This window comes from Protopterus annectens, chromosome 12.part0 (assembly GCF_019279795.1).
Source record: "Protopterus annectens isolate FY-2018-M chromosome 12.part0, PAN1.0, whole genome shotgun sequence".
NCBI classification, from domain to species: Eukaryota; Metazoa; Chordata; order Ceratodontiformes; family Protopteridae; genus Protopterus; species Protopterus annectens.
The window spans coordinates 827,017,361-827,036,163 of NC_056746.1; positions in this window are offsets into that span (position 1 = coordinate 827,017,361).

The window sequence follows — 18,803 nt, forward strand, 5'->3', positions numbered from 1 at the left end:
TAATATTTGAAGAGCTGGCTGTATGGTAAAACACAATATATACTTCAACTGCTGCATAACATTTTGTCTTATAAAAAAAAAATCTAGTGACAATTCTAGCAAGCAAAGAGAAACTGGGGGCATCAAAGAACATTTTACAAATATAAAGTCCGTAGTTTAACCATGGTCTAAGCTTTCTTCCTGGTTTCTAAAAGTGTCACTGTTACCCATCTGTTTCACATTATACAGTATAGTATACTATTCAGCACTTTGAAGATGGAAGGTTGATTATGGCTGTAGCTTCTTTAATTCTTCTGCTTGTTGATGTTAAGAATGGTATGACATTCATGGTGTAGTAAGCCTGTTCTTACATGTATTGCTTGATGCTGATCAAATTGATATTGTTTTTTCTTTTTTTTTAATTTTTATTTTTTTGGGGGGGGTTGCTTAGCTTGCCTAGGTGGGGCCTAGGACTTTTGAAATTTGATTTGTTTCTCCTCAGAGTCTCTAATGGCTGATGAACTGAGTATGTGGCAACAACAAGTATAAAGTAACATTTTCACTAAGCTGTGAACTCCCTCTGTAGTTGTTTGTTAATGTTCCACATTTTGCCCATTTGTTCCAACTTACATGAGATAGTGCAGTGTTCCATATCATGAAGATGAAAAGTTGACTATGACTGCAGTTTCTTTAATTCTTTTGACTGTTGGCACTATTGATGTTATAGTAATGTCAAACCCTACAAAACTGAAAATGAAGAAGCCTCAGCTGAAAAATGTAAGGATATGTCATTTTGATTATCTCAGTCATTAAAACTACAAATTCTTTAAGTCTTCTGCCGAGATTTGTCCACAGGCAGTTATAATAACACTCAGAAAATTATAACTGCATCATTTAAAGTTCCACATCTTTCAACATTATTCAAACCCTGGAATTGATTATCGTTATCAGACGTTCACTTTTGAGTGCTACCCCTACGTCGTAACTGTCCCTGTTTTTGCAGGAAGCTCCTGATTGTGCTTCAGATGTTTCTCCTCGCCTTCATAACATTTTTGATTTTCTGGTAAATCGCTCATGGTTACAGTCAGTCTGCAGTGACAGTCAGATTTTTCATAAAAGCATATTGATGTAAAACTTGTTCTAGTAGCTTTTTAAAGTGAATTAGAGTAAAATTTACATAATTGCTCCCCATTGGTACAGTATTCTCAGTTATGTCATCTCATCAAAGGTAGTTTTGGTGAATGCAAAGAAATCAGTGTCAGATCACCAAAATCACTTTTGCTGACAGTGGAGACTGCCTATCAATGAAATATTTGCAGAAGATGGTTTCAGTGAACTGCTTTTGAGTTTTTTGCTTTCGCCAAAACTGCCTTTGGTAAATCAACATCAATCCCTGGAAAACTAACATGTTTATTTGCAGTCTCAATAATTCAATTTTAGTGCAGACAGCTGTAGGTTCTATTCCCACACCAAGTGCTTAGATTAATTTTCTAGTACTGTCATTGTAGTGCAGCACAAGCAGGCTGCTGAACTCCTGGGTGTGCCATCCTTTGGATGAGATGTTAAGGCTCCATTTGCCTGAGTTAGTGGTAGATGTGAACCAGAGACAGAGGTCTTCTTTAACCCTTCTGATCAGATGAACCCTATAATGCTTGGATTTGTTTCCTTTCAGCAAATCAGACATGGACTGGAGGAAAGTCCTGCCCAATGAAACTGTCCTGCAGGCAAAATGCAATAGTCTGTAAAGCTGCATGATTTCTCCCATGCAGCTTTTCTTGGCCTGTGAAAAATTTCCAAACCAAATGTTTAACCTGCAGTAATTTGCTTGGTGTAAGCTTAAAAGACCTATCAGTGGTATCAACTGCTAAGCTCTAAATGGTCAAGACCTGGCTTGGCCCTTCTGACTTGTCATTGGCCAAGGAACTCCTAAGCTATCACAAATCCCTTTGAACACTGTCAACCCATCCACAGTCCTTTTCTGTCCTTCATCCACTATCAAAAAATGAATCATCCAGGTAGTGGATTGCTGACTGGGGGTGGGGGGGGGGCTGCATGACCAGCACAAATGCAAAGCTGTGTTGAATAGTTCATGCATAGCACAAGCCACTGAGTACCCTATGGACATGGCAGTGTGGAAAAATAACTTCCCATCCATTTGGAATCCCAAACAGTGCTAGTCCTCCCTGTCTAATGGGAAGTAGACAGAATGCTGACTGGATGTCCAATTTGCAAAGCCAAGGGTTGGAATAGCCCACAATGGCCTCTTCTGTCTGATCTGGAGAAGAGTAACATACCTTAGTCTGGTCTTTGTCAATGAAGTCATTGACTGAGACACTCACAGACTGTGAGAGGTGGTGAATCAGCCTGTACTCACCCTCCTCATTCTTAGAAACTAGACCAATGAGAGAAATTTTAAATGCAGGCCAGGGAGGTGTGGAAAAGGGGCCAATTGCCCTGCCAGCTGCCTGTTATTTTTCAATTAGCATAGCTGCAATGTCTTCAAGCTTCTTAAAGGATGAAAGGTTTCTAACTGACTTAGAATCTAATGGGACCAAAAAAAACGATCTTAAAACCTTTACTAAAACCTTCAAGAATGACTAAGGCAGCACCTCTGTCAGGGTAATAAGACCAAAACTGGGTCAATTTATTTAGTCTGATTGGAGAGTGAGAAGGATGTGAACTGGCCAAACCCCCTTCCAGTGGCAACTCTGTGTCCATGAAAAAACTGCTTGCCTCTGCAAAAATTATCCTTGTTTCCCCAAGACTTGCCTCACAGTGAAGTGCGGCAATTCTGTGAATCATTGTCTTATGATCCCCCAGCATCTGGATGCAGAGTGACCTTTCCCACTACCAAAACACAAGTGAGAAAACTTACAAGATAGCCAAAGACACTTAGTGTGGATGAAATTCCAGCAGAATTTACCCTCCCCATTGCTTCTACTAAAGTTGTCTGACTCAGGGGTGCTCAGCTTGTCCAAAATGGCACTCAGCCAAATGTCAGGATGCCTTACTGCACATCTGAGAGACTTGTCTATGGATTTCAATTTCCTGAATCATTGATCATAAGTTGGTCAGCCTGACCCTCTTTCACATGGTGAGCTTCCCTAATGGCCAAAAAGTAGGCTAGCAAAGGTAGCACCTGGCTAGGGTCTTTATTAATAATAACTCCCATGAAGACTATAAAGCCTAAACACCAAGTATCTAAGTTTTTCACCATTGCCCTGTCTAAGTTTTTTCCCAATGGCTGCAAGAGCTGCCATCAAATCCTTGTTAGTAGCATTATCAGTATCAATAATACACCATGTTCATTCTGTATCCAACAAGTCAAATATCCCACAAATGTCCCTTTGAGGATCTTTTCTTTAACTCTGGTGGGGACATGGGATGTGATGTGAGATTCTGGGGAGGTGGAAACTACAAGATGTAATGTGACCACCTATGATAAAAAGTGAATAACACTGATATCCACATCAGATGCAACAACACGCTTTGAAGAAATGACAGTCTCAGGCCCACTCTTTAGGTTGGATAAATGTGAAGATGAAGCTTGGCCTTAGTAGAACCTGCCTAGCTCCCCGGGAGAGAATGGATGTGGCACCAAAATGTTTCTCTAATGCTAAATCAAGTAATCTAGCCCTACCTTCATCTGGCAAAGAACTGATAAATACCTCCAGATATTCTTCAGAAGATTAACCTCTGTCATATAACCCTGCACCTGGCACCCCCCTTGACCTCTTGGAAGGGGAGGGCCTGTCCACCAACTCCATCAGGATTTGCCACCGCTTTCTTCCTGAAAATCTTCCCTTGTTCCATCATCTGCGCAGCCTCCAAGTTGGAGACTTATCCATCTTTCCTTAAAAATCTGCAATGGAGTGAGACCTACAAAAAAAAAGAAAAGTGAGGACCATATTTGTCAACTTTATCCAGCCAGGAAAAAAAAAATATATATATATATATATATATATATATATATATAAAATCACTTCTAAATCTCAAAATACTGAAAGATTGACTTTTAGTATCTCAAGACTTAAATACTGAACACCCTTTCTACCGAAATATTACAATACCGAATGTCACTATGCCACCCTTTCTACCGAAATATTACAATACCGAATGTCACTATGCCAAAAATTCAAAATATCAAACTTTCAGCAAGCGACATTTGGTACTGTAATATTTATTTATTTGTTGCATTTGTTTACCGGGAAAGTCCATTGGGCCAAAAAGAGCCCATTTTCAGTGGAGGTCCGGGGAGAAAGCTCCAACAAGAACTTAGATACAGAAAAAATATAAACATTAATTGATGGAGAAGTAGAAACAGTATTACAGATAGTAAATACAGTAACATATACAGAATATATACATAAAAGCAGGAATCTAGTTTGTTTGATTACAATAATAAATACAGAAAATATACATAAAAGCAGAATTCAGTGAATTCAATCAGAGTGGTATAAACAGAGATATATTAATCAGTATTATTGTACCAGTATCAACAAGTGAAGATAAAAATAAAAAATAAATATGGAGAAAGTATCATCAGTCACTAGTAGCAAAAGACATAGGAGTTTAGTAATCATATATGGAGAATGAAGAGGTTAGGTTATAGAGCAGGACCATAGCCAGGAAGAGTTGAGATAAATTTTCAGTATTTGTATGAAGGTGGTGATGCTGCCTGTATTTCTTATAGAAGGTGGAGGTGAGTTCCATTGTTTGGTGACGGTGAAGGAATAGAGGAGTTGACCAGCAGGTAAGGTGGGCTTATCTACTTTTAGAAGTAGATGATTTTCAGATCTAAGATGCCTGCTGGAATGGTATTTGGCAAGTAGAGTTGAGAGAGCAGGACAGTCTGTAGATTATTTTGTGCACTGTAGTTAGTTGGGCATATGAAAGATGTTGGGGGAATTCCAGCCACCCTAATTGTTTCAGTGACTTAACAGTGGTGGGATGAGAATTTGGCCTTGGTGGCAAATTTTGCTATTCTGTCGTAACACATATCAAGTTTGGAATTTGTAGAACTTTTGATATTAGCCAGGAGAGGGGCACCATAAAGGAGAGAGGGTAATAAAAAGGTAGTTGCAGGGTTTGCCTAGTACATAGACTAAGAAAGTGTTGGAGCCTGTAAAGCATACCAAGCTTTTGGTGTGTTTTTTGATGTTATTGTTATTGTTTATGTGTAGGTAAAAGTTAAGGTCTTCATCCATAATAATGCCTAGTAATTTAGTGTGTGGGGCAACTTCTATAGTGGTATTTTCTTTTGGTTTGTATAGTGAAGAGCTTTTTATCAAATGGAGTGGTTTCCTCGGGTAAAAATTACTAGTTTAGTTTTAATTGGATTTTGGCAAGATGATTGGTAAGCATCTATGATTCAGTAAAGATGAGGGCATTCTGGGTAACTTGCTGAAGTTCAGAGCTGGAATTTGCAGTGCATATTATTGTAGAGTCATCAGAATACTGGATTATTGAGCATTGTGGAAGAGTGGAGTGAAAGTTGTTGATAAAGATGCTAAATAAGAGAGGACCAAGTATGGACCCTTGGGGTACCCCTGTGGAGGTACTGAGGAAGGGACAGTAAGATTGTTGCCATTTGGTGGATTGCTGCCTATTGGAGAGATAGCTGTTGAACCATTGTAGGGTAAGGGGAGAAATTTGGAAGGTGGATAATTTAGAGAGAAGGATAGTGTGGGAAATGGTATCAAAAGCTTTGGAGAGGTCAAGGAAAAGTGAAGCAATTATTTTACCAGAATCCCATGCCCAGTTAACTGTATTAAGGAAGGACAGGAGGGTGGTAGTGGTGCTGTGTCCTGGTCTGAAACCATGCTGAGTGGGTGATAACATTTGATTTTCAAGCAGGTGGTTGAGGAGTTGGGCATGGATGCATTTTTCCAGTATTTTAGAGAGGGGTGAGAGAATTGTTATGGGTTGAATGTTTGTGGTGTCTGTGTTGGTGCCAACTTTGTTTAAGGGGAGAATGAATGCTTTTTTCCAGATTTCTGGGACAAGGGATTTTTTAATTGATCTGTTAATGAGTATGCTAATGGGATATGCTATAGAGTTTGCTGCTAGGTGCAGGAAGTGTGGTGGTAGATTGTCAGGGGCCAGAGTACAGGGTTTTAATTTAAGTAAAAGTTTTTTTTATTGTGCTGGTGGGTATGGGGGAGAATTTTAGGTTAGGGTTAAGGGTAGGCTTGTTTTCTGAGATGATTTTGTCATCAGCTGTCTTGGTGATGCTGCTAACTGTAGGAAAGATGGTGGTTAAGTTAGCTGTGGTGTCAATGAAGTAGGAATTGAAGAGAGTAACAAGTTCAGTGGGGGGGGGGGGGGGGGTTGTGGGTCAGGTGATGGATTTCTTTGAGAGCCTGGGTGTAAGAGTTGGCTGATGGAGGACCAGAATTTTTTGGGATTATTTTTATGTTGGCTTTGTAGGTGAAAGTAGTGGTCTTTTTTATCAGGGGTTATTAGACGTTTTGCGTGGTTACGGAGTTGTTTGTATTGTATTACAGTTGTAGGGTCTTTGTTTTTCTGCCATGATTTCCAGATTTTATCCCTTGTGGACATGACCTATTTGGTAGATTTTGAGATCCAGCTTGCATGGTTATGTTTTATTCATTTTTGGCGAGTGGGTGCTTGCCTATTTAGGATGTCTAGAAATGTTGAGTTAAAGAATTCAACAGCCTCATTAAGTGGTAGGGATTTGAAGGATTCCCAGTTTACTTTAGCTAAGGTTTCATTAAATATGGATGATTGGAATTTAGTAAAATTTCAGGTTGATTTGTATTGATATTGGCCTGGGGTTGGAGTAGTTTTGTGTATGATATATGCTGGGTGGTGGTCACTAATGGTATTAGGTAGTATGCCTGCACTAATGACGTTGATAGGGTGGGACACTAATATCCAGCCTATTGTGGAACCCCAATTGTAATTCTTGTGAGGGTTGGTGATGTCTTCAATTAGTTGGGAGAAGCTGTAAAGATTTTTTTTCTGAGGGGTTGTTGTGGCCTATGTCTAGCCAATCGATATTTACATCACCTAGAATGATGGTTTCATTATCTATATTTTGGGAAGTTCAGGCAAGTATGTTTTCTAATATTGGTATGTTGTTTCCTGGAAGAATATAAAGAGAAATTATGCAAATGTTTTATGGTTGTTAAGTTCTGATATAGAGATTAGTACTTCAGTTGGGGAGAAGCTGGGTGTTGGTTTTGAGTAGGGAATTAATGTGTAATTGCTAGGGAAGAGTATTGCTATTCCTCCTCCTCTCTTGTTGGGTCAATCGACTCTCAGGCATGAGTAGCTTGGGGGAAGAAATTCAGTGTCTTTTGCATATGATTTCAACCAGGTTTCAGTAGCTGCTTTAATATCTGGGTTGTACTGTGAAATCCACCCATGGAGTTCAGGTATCTTGTTTCTAAGGCTTTGGAGATTTATGGTTGATAGCATAAGAGATTTGCTAGGCTTGCTTGGGCTGAGGGGGGCTGGGCCTGGGTTGGGTTGTACATCACCACACTGGGAAATAGTGCTTTGGCAAATTGGGTAGGTTATACTTATCAGTTTTTTCCTAAAAATGGTGTAGTTGCTGCTTGTGTTATGATAATGGGAGTGTCTTTGGAGAGGTAGAATTTTTCACTTTGGATAGTACAGAGGTATTAGCTGTGACTAAGCTAGGGTTGATGTCTGAGTAACTTGATAAATGTGAGTTATGTGTACTGGTTGTACAGGTATGTGTAGGAGGTATGTTGGGTGTGTGCAAAGTTGTGATTATTGTTAGGAGAGAGTGTGTAAGTGAGAGAAGCAAGATCAAAGTAATAGTTGTGATGGACATGATAGTGGTTGAGTGCAGTGTGATAACAGAAAGAATATGAGCAGGATAGAAGTAGTTTAGAGGATGGAGTACTATATGGGCCTATTTAGAAATGGCTGGGGAGGTAGAGTACAATTAATATAACCTCTATCACAACATAACAAATATCACCACCCCCTAAACCTATACTAAAACACCAAACACACACACCTACAAAACCTATACATGCCCCCCCACACTCCCACTACTTATATATACCAATTCCAGGGTTGCACTACCACGAAAGACACTAATAACCTACCATCACACACCCTACACTTACTTCACACACTATCACACACAAACACAAAAAACACACACACACTACACATTCAAAAAACACACCACCTTCAACAGTAACACATATACACTCACCCATCTAACCACCCAACTTCCAAAACTTTCCACAACATTACAAAACAAAAGAACCGACCCAAAGCCCTTAAACACTAGCAGCTTACCTTAATCTCTGTACACAGCCACACATTGTCCACCATATTTCACTCCCAAACTACAATGCAGTGCAAACACAAACCACAACACACCACCTCAACAGCACATTCAATAATGCAAGACATGGTAAAGTGCAATTCTGGTTAACTTCACTTTCTTGATATTAGTCTCAAGATACTGAAAGGTGGTCTTTCAGTATTTCGAGATTAAGAAGTTATTCTATATATATATATATATATATATATATATATATATATATATATGTGTGTGTGTGTGTGTGTGTGTGTTATATATTTTCTATATCTATATCTATATATGGTTTACCTTCAAAATGTCATGGCGGCAGTGTGTGACACCAGATATATGAAAGTCAGTTTGCACAGATCTGAATGAGCAAAAAAAAGATGCCAAATGCACAACAGTGAATGGTAGTGTTTGTTTGCTGTTGTTGTCCATTTTGAGTGGAGATTGCACTATAATGGGGATCGGGAAATGTACCCTTTTCCTCACTTTAGTGCAATCTTGGAGTTTGTATCTATCTATCTATCTATCTATATATGTATATATGTATATATATATATATATATATATATATATATATATATATATATATATATATATAGCAGAGGGTGTGGGGAGTGCAGGGGGGCTTGCCCTTTTGGAATACATGTGTTGAATGGTACCAGATGTCAAGGTAAGTTTGAAAAATGTCAGCAATTCAATTCTGAATTGTTTATATTTTTTGTTTCATTATATTGATCGGTCGCTATTGTAAATTTCAACAATGTTTTCCGAGTATGTCATTACTCGCAAAAACATTTTCAAAATTTTGATAGTTAACTAAATATATATTTATATATATATATATATATATATATATATATATATATATATATATATATATATGTGTGTGTGTGTGTGTGTGTGTGTGTATATATTTTGCATTAAATCAAATCTGCAGTGTAATATCAGACTATAGTATAGTTAAAAAACTGCCTGAATTGCAGAAGGTGGGGCCCAAATCCCAAGTAGGACTAGATGCCCTGTTGCTGCAGAGTTCTAGAAAGCTGCCACCTACTACATTGAATGCCTTAATTTACCTTCATACATGACTTTAATGAACACAACAGGGCCCTTTCAATGGGATAATCTACCAATCTGACACATTGACAGAATAAGAGACTATGTATTAATATGCACATCCTAAAAAAATAAGTCTATCACTTCACCTACCATCTTCAACTTTGAAGTGGAATTATCACCTCTCTCTCTAAAAGATACCAGACAAAACAATTAAACAAGGACTGAACCAAGATTCAATTCATGACCAGGAACATCCTTGAAAGTCAGGAACAGCTGAAGTAAGTCACTGCAAGCAGTCCAGTGTGAATAACCCTGTAAAGAACACTGCCATCGCCCCAGGAAGCAGTACAAACCAACGATCCCTACCAAAAGAAAAAACACACCAAACCACCAGTTGACGAAGAGCCGTGATGACTCCACCCAAGATGAACCCCTGCTCAAAGTACCACAATCAAGCCCTCCAACCACCATACAACTACTTTACCACATCTTAGGCTCCATTGTGATCATGACACCCTAACCAAAAACAAACAGCATCCACATCCCTACAGCCAGCCCAAGAAAGTGCCAACAGTACCACACATGTCAAACTCACAGCAGGAACTGGATAAAGACAAAACAATGGAGAGTGACAAACACTGAAGAACACAAAATGAAGTAGGCAGCCCAGATCCGGATATAAAAGAAAACACTTCTTTAATGAATGAATGGCTGCCTACTTCATTCTGTGTTCTTCACAGTTTGTCTTTGTCACTTGATTGTAGGTGACAAACATCCAAAACCATGGCTAGACTTCAAGCCCCCCTGCAGCAACCTGACACAAATAAAATGTGGACACCTATACCTGCACTGCCACAAAGAAGTCCACAAATCCAATTACTCTCACTGGTTAACTCCTTATCAAGTGGCATTCATCAACTTTTTTTGTCACCACTAAACAGGGGAGGGACAACCTCCCTGAAAATCATGGATTGTTGTGATCCACCAAAAGAGTCCCAGTTCTGCCAGCACCCAAACATCAACACTTCTCGATCTTCTAAGCATATTTGTTTTTCTAAATGACAAAAATACCCCTAAAATATCCACTCCTTTACAGTCACATATGGCAAAACCAGCAGGCATGACATGGCCCCCATGGTGGCCACAACAAACCAGAAGGTCCTCAACTCACCTGGCAAAAATCACAGTGGAGTTGCTGACAGTTGGCTCCATCAAAAGACCCCTTTGAGCCTGACCAAAACTGCCTTGAGGATAGTATTGCTCGCCTTACAAACTAGATGACCAAAGACCCAGCTCATGTTCAGAGCGACTTACTGGCAAGTACTTTTATCACAGTTACTTATCAAATGGTTATTTTTTTTTACAAAAGAAAAACATGTTTTAGGTTGTCCCTTGTTACCATCTCCATTTATCACAACAGGTATATGAATACTTTTTTTCTTTCTCCATTTTCAGTACAATATGACAGACAGTCCCATCCACTAGTCCACAATCCTCTGCTATCATACACTTTGCTAATGTCCATAATTTCTTTACAAAATATGCTTAAATGCCTTTTTAAAGTCTCTTTTTCAACTTCAGTTCAAAATTGAACATGTTTCTTTTGTTTCTCTGTAAAATGCTTAAAACATGGATTATTTTTCTTTTCACACTCCCCCAAAAACTTTCCAGAACAGAACCAGTCTTAAAAGTGTAACTAAATGTATCATTATAAATAAGAAAAATAGCTGTTACCTCATGTGCCTTCACTCCCAATGAGACCATTAAATTTTCCCAAATATCATACCTGACCTTTTGTTTTTCTCCTTTGTTCTGTATTCATGCCACAAATTTTCTTTGATCATTGACATTTCATTTCCTCTGTTCATCTCTTCTCACTATCCCTGCAGTTTTCTTAACAGTCTCAACATATGATTTCTTTTTCTGTCAGTCTTCTTTTAAAATAACTTGCATTTCCTCTGATTGGATTTGACCATAATGTCACCCATGAAACATCTTCTCCACTTTCCGGCTCACTCTGTATCAATTCACCCAAATTATCATCTCACAACCCTCCCATCTAGAGAGTTGTAATAAAACATCTGTTGTTATTTTACACGTATCTGAAGGACATTTTGCTGAAACAGCTCCTCAGAATCCTGTAGAGCCTCAAACACCACACTGGTGTTCACCTCTGTGCTATCTGCACGTTGTTCTCCCAGCTGTCACTGCACTAGGATTGGAACAAGCACTCTCTTAATGAGTAGGGGAAGTTTTCTGGAGTCCTGACCAAATTTTCACTACAAAGAAATGAAGTCAGGTAGTCAGATAAAGCCTGGAACACCACCAAACAGTAAACTGTAAAAGAAAAACTGTAGCTCTGAACACCACGGATATGATATCATGGACATGATATTATTGGTTCTGATAAGTTTTCCATGTCACTGTTTTAATATTCATGTTTTTAAAGGCCTTCTTCACTGACCAGTTCCTTGCTCCAGTGGGCAGTGTTTTCAGACTGCAACATTGTTTTCATTGTAGAATGTCTTTTTGAAAAATTTTATATATATATGTGAGTGGTTTGTGTAACTTTTTATATGGTCTGAAAAAGCAGGTTTGTTTTCCACGAAAGCACTTACCTTTTTTACTGAAGTATATTATAGTTTTAAGTGGTGGTGTTTGAATCTCCAGTTTTTTTAAAAGAATTTCCACTAGCTAGTATGAATACTACCTCTAGTTTCCTTGAAAAGCAGTCTTTGGTCTTGTGGGACTAACCCGGTTGGCAAAAAGTATAAATAAATAAACTATGATTGCCACTACATCTCAAGTTATTTCATTATATCTTTGTATTATAACTATTTCAAAAAATGCATCAGAATCATTAAGTGGTCACGGTTATTATACCCCAGTGCACTTGCCACTTTAAAATGGTCTTTGATAATTTTTTTCCCAGAATCCACTTCAAATATCCTTCATATGAGTCATACTAGACATAGGGAAATCATTTTTTTAACTGCCTTGTAAATAGAATGGCAGTAGTCTGAGTCCCAGACATCTTGTACAGCTTCTGTAACCCATTTTCTTTTTCATTTTGTTTGCTTGAATTACACTGATTTGTGTTTTCAAAGCAGATCTTGCTTCTTTAACAATACTTGTAAATGCTCAACAAAATAAACTAGCTGAACTGCATCTTTTAAGGCTTCGAATCTTTAGTCCAAGACCCTATTCCATATTCTTCCGGAGGTGTCAGAAGTCTTATTGTAATCTAAGAACTATTAACTGCTCAGTTTTGCTTCTATTTCAAAGAACTTTTAAGAGATGTTTAAACCAGTTTGTTATTCACCAGTGTCTGCAGTGGGAAGATATGCATTTTATCATGAATGATAGGAAAATGTGCTACATTTGTTTAAAAATATTTTCCATACAATGCAGGTCAGAGCAAACTAAGTCTGACTTTCTGTTCTTGAATTTGAGCTATTTATATTTTTTTCTCTTTCTACTGAGGCACAAATGTCTTTGTGCATGCCATTTTCCCTTGTCTATTGCACTAGTAGCTATTCCCTTGATAGGTTACATTGCAACATGCCATTCGAACTATAATCCTTAAGCTGCATTGTGATCATTCCCAGGATTTATAAGATTATAGCATTCATTCATTTTTTCATAGGGAGGTGGTCTTTCATTTTTAACAGTGGATTATGGATGAATCATTACCATGCATCATGCATTCTATACTGGTGTATTTCTTTGCATGCCCTATGTGCCCACCCTATAGCTATTGTACCACTGTTGTGCCCAGCAATGAAAGGAGCTTGGAACTACCATTGGCTTTTCACCTCCATTTATATTCACTTCACCTTCAGCACTCTTTGTCCTTATATCCTCTCCTACCATGTACTCAGTTTCATTACAGGCTGGTCTGATACTTCCTGTCTCTAATTGCATTTCTTGCTTAAATCTTTTCACCTCTGTCTTTGCATTCTCATCAGACACCTTTCTGCTTACATGACATCCATATATCCACCCATCTTCCCTTCATATTTTCATCCAGTTCAGTCTTCCTTCTCTGATTATATTCTTCTTTCCCAGTCTATCTCTCTCAAACAAGGCTAATAATAAAATTCCCCATTCACTTTCACCTCTGGCACATCTCCTTTGCCCTTCTTGTCCAGAGGCATCATCTGCTTACACTGTCCACAGTCACTCATTAGAAGCTGAACTTTGAATGAGATTAACTAAAGTCTCATCTGCTTGAGTTGGTGGTGGCTTAGTTGAAGCACTTGTTGGAAAGAGTAGAGGCCTTTATTTAACAGACTTATTGCATGTATCAGTTGCCTTATTACTTATTAATATTTTGTTTTAAATGTTTTGGTCCCCTCAGACCTCATGTTTACTGGCCCCCACTGCCGCAAGACCATGCTGGGTCTACCAGACATCCTTCTACTCCTTTGGACTTACTCTGTTATTGCTAAGACTGGTCATGGATCCTAAGAGTGTTCTGGAGGCTTGTCTGTGCTTCTGTCTTAAGGCTTGTTTCTATTTTATGCCCTACCCTTCCCTTTCTCTGTCCCTAGCTTGTTGACTATATCTGAGGGCAGCTCCCCTGTTTAGACCATACCTATCCTTAGACAGTATATCAGTGAGTGTCTTCCCATCTAGAAGGGCATGCCTATCCTTTCCCTGCCACTCTATCACTCACCCAAGGTGCTAATCGAACATTGGTCATCTAGACCATAGTTAGGGCTTTAGTTCTATATTCTACCAGAGTAGTTATTAATTATTATATTATGCACAACAGAATAAAAGATACTATATGATCAATGACACATAAAGCCACATTGTAAACAACTATAATAATAGTGTCCCATAATCTCCTTTTTTGTTGTTATCTGTACATTTTTTCTACTATACTACCATAATGTTTCATTTTGGGCTAAACAGTATACACTTGTGATTACTTCCATCACAAAACCAGACAGACAATAACAATTTTATGCAATATATTCATTTTAATACATCATCTTTTATTTATTTTTCATACCCAATATTCTCTATCTTTGCTTTGCTCATCCCTGTTATAGTCTGTATTTTCTCAGGTCTTCTTTCAAAACTATTCTGTTATTTTTGTAATATAAACACCTTTTCCAGTTGTCTATGATTATCCAGGCTCTTTACATTTCTTTCTTTTTCTACATTACATTTCATCTGTCCTTTTAAAGGCAACTTCCCATTTGTTATTTTCCATGTGAGATGCAATAATTGATATTCTTTCACAATCTTTCTTTTTCTTACTTGAACTGCTTTTACTATACCATACCTTCATTATACATTTTCCAATTTTCAATGGAGCAATAGTTCATTAAAACAAATGTAATAAGATAACCATTCACATTCCATTATACTGGTATATTTCTATTTCTTCCATCTTTTACAAATTTCCAAGAAATCATGAGACAATTATTCATTTTCTACTTATAAATATCTCTACACATTTATTATACATTCTCAAAAAACTCCTTCAACTTCTCACTTTTATTTTCCTAATAACGTTCTTATCAAAACTTAATGGCTGCATGGCCTCAAGCCAAATGCCAAAAAGTGCATAGCCATCCCATTTGGAAAAAACAAAGTACACGCAAACTACCACATACATGGTAGTCCCCTAAACACAGAAAATGTAATAAGGGATCTGGGGACCCAAGAAGATAGTAATCTCTCCTTTGATAATCATATTGCCAAGGTGGTTAGAAAATCCTTCTATGTGGCCCACCTAATCACAAAAGGGTTCACATCTAGAACAAAAGCGGTTATTGTGCCCCTCTACTCATCACTCATTAGAACCATCATAGAGTACAACGCTCCATTTGGGCTGTACTTTACAAGACACCTGCAACAGCTGGAAAAAAACACAGAAGTACCTCACCAAGGGGATTACTGGCCTCAAACATATGCCCCATGCAGCCCGACTGAAGAAACTCCAGCTGTACTCGGTTGCATACCACTTACTCAGAGGTGATCTCTGCCTGACATACAAGGCCATGTCCAACCCAGAATTGATGGACATGCTCCACCTAAAAAAAAAAAAAAACAAATCCCAGAGAGCCACATGCTCTAGGGATCTAAACCTTACCACAATGATAAATAGGACATGCAGGATGGATAGATTCCTGTCCCAGGGACTCCCCATGCTTTGGAACAGGATTCCAATCTACATTAGGCAGAGCCCCTCACTAACACTCTTCAAGAAAAACCTTGACGAGTGGATGGGAAACAGAAAATTTACCCCAGGGATCACTGCAGTGGCTGTGCTGGACACAGGCACAGGGAACTAATGGATCTGCTGGGCCGAGGCACAGGGAACTAATCTAAGGGGGTGGCGGAAGCCAACACATTCTGGCTAGGCTTATAGATGCCCTCAGGCAGATAGCCTAGTACTTGCCTATGAACCTATGAACTTGAAACATAAACTAATAAAAAGCGACATATTTAACCATTCTGCTTTTTATTAGTATGCAGACCACTTCGTTTATAGGCTTTAACATGGAAGCCCGTATCCATTTCATACATCTCTGGTAGATGATAGACACCATAGGTATAATTACCTAAACTCATTGAAAAATATTTTATCATCCATACTTTTTTTGAAAATAATATGACAAAATTTCCCCACTATTCCACAATTATTGACATATTTGCCTTACTTTATTTGCATTATTCCATTATTTCTCTTTTTATAGAAATTATTCCTGAAGCTTTGAAACAAATCTCTACTTCATTCTATTCCATTTAGTTTTCCACAGTAATCACAGCTAAATAGTTTTTCCATTTTCAAACCCTTAGCTTTGTTATCCAACTTTTCAACTTTCGTAAACAAACATATATGCAGTCATTATGCATAAAATTAAACTCAGTCTTGACAATAACAACAAAACCAGTACTCAGAAATGAAGGAACCACACAGCAAACACTGAAATCAAAGAATTTAATGACCGAGATTAAACACTTTAATCAGAGGCTTTTGTCTTATAAGGTAGAATGTTTTTAAATGTTTTATATTATTATACTATTTTTAAATGCATCATTATGGGTTATTTTGCTTTAAAAGTGTGTTGTTTGACTGAGTCATGTGATTAATTGGAGGGGGGTTATAAGCCTGCACTTGTATGTTGTAGTCTGATTCTGATGAAGTCAGTTTTGTTCTGATGAAAGCACTTTTCTTGATTTCCAAATCAGGCATGTGAACAAAGGACATTCCTTACCCAATTCCTGTATTGACTTTAATTAAAAAAAAATTACCACAACTCTCCAATAGGATATATCATAAATCTCACGACAACATTTTTTTCCCGATTTAAATCCTAGCTTATTTTGGATACAGATCCATGTGGAGAATAACAATCTGCAGAACGTATTCCAAGAACTAAGCTAACATGGGAATGGAGAAAGAAAATTCTGCCAATAGGGATAACTGCAAGTAATGGTACAGAAAGTATTCAAGAGGGGGCAGGAATTTACTTAAAAAAAACAAGGAACCAAGGTATTAGGAGAAAATTACTGAGGGAAATGTAACAAAATGTAATAAGGCCAAGAAGACATTTGGATTACAGATTAGAGACTGCCTTCCATACCATGGATGGATATGAGAGTATAGGCAAAGACAAAGGTATGGGGGAATCCTAAGGGAAAGACCTACTCATGTAGAGTTTTCAGTTGAATCTAAAATGAAAAAGGGGATAATTAGTAGGGCATATAAATATTACATGATAAATATAGGAATCAATCAGATTAGATTAAAAATGTTTGGGAAGAGAGACTGGAAAAGCAATTTACAAGAGAACAATGAGAGGACACATGTAGGGCTGCTAAGCATGCAACAAAATATCCAGACAGTTTAGAAATTTTGCTGAGATATGTCTGCTCAGGTATTTCATATGTTAAGCAGACATCAATGTATTTTTCCTCCAATAGATTACAAATTGCGAATGTTTGATAGAGAAGAAAGAGACAACTGGAAACATGTTTTTGGGGAGATATTAAAAATTCTCTGCAGAAGAGTCTGTCAAAAATATTGGGGGAGCAAATGGCTGTAACCAAGGAAGTGAGCTAGGACACAGGATCTGAACAGCCTAGACACAGAAATGCCTTATTAAGTTTAATTCTATTAGCTGCCAAAAAAACAATTACTAGACAATGAACATGAAGATCTAAAACAACTGTATTTGAAGTAGTGAACATTGTAAAAAAAGATAAAATAACTGGAAATGGGATATTCAGAAAACAGAATGAGCAAATTACATAGAAATAAGTGGGTTTTGTGGGAAGAACATGCTAAATAATGTTCAGGAGGAATAGTTAGGTATGACTGAAGGCAGGAACTGAGCAAATTCTGTAATGTTGGACTAAATAAGAGTTATTTGTAAAAAAATAAACCATATATGTAAAGCATGATGCATGTAAATGAAAAAAATATTTAACATGGTTTGTTTTCTTTTACTGTATCTGTGCCTATGTTTTAAATATAATGTAATAAATGTATATAAATTACAGACTTCAACTGTTATTAAACAATTGTCTTCCCAACTGTCTAATCACAATCCAAAGCACCAAAAACAAAATTGGAACAAATGGCTTGCTGAAAGCTGGAAATACAGGCACAAGAATTGTATTGAAAGGAAAATTAATTTAAAAACTTTTTTTTATCACTACTCATAGATTTAAAATCCAGTATTTTTCTGTGAAAGACTTCATCATACAAACAATCAAATTACACTCATGCTTAGAAAGTATTTTAGACCAACAAAAATCACTCAATAAAACCATGTGATGTTCAAGCCTCCCACCAAGCTCCACCCAATTCATAAACACTTTTACTTCATAGTAGTTTACAAAAGTTGAATGACACACTCTTGTGAGGTTAGCTTAGCAGTCAAAGTATCCATCCAAAAGCAGAAGGTGCAAGGTTCAACTTTCATCTGGTACAAGCCATCAGGCTCCAGATGCCCTATGATGGCACACCCCCCATGAAATTTAGTTTTTCTAAATATAAGTTCAAACTTACCATTGAATGTTGCTCCTCAATAAAACCAACTTAATACATTTACTATCTCTGTTGAGCCTTTAGTTTTAATAAACAAGCTATTGATACATTTTCATTTAAACCTTGCTGGTGATCAGCATTCAAATAAAGTTGCCAATGAAGTTCACACTTTTCAAGGGTTAAAGTCCTCTTTCATTCAGTGCAGTCTCTTTAAGTATGATGAATTTAAAACAGTGGCTATGGTTTGCTGTGCATGTTTAAACAGTGCTCTTGTATTTTTCTGTTTTTTAATGTCATAAATATGTTCATAGACTTTTTCCCTGAGTTTTCTGTCTTACCAATGTTAAAGCACATACATGCAGAACAAAGTGCACAGTATACCACCCATTTTGTATTGCAGTCGAAATGCCCTCTAATTGTGATTTCATG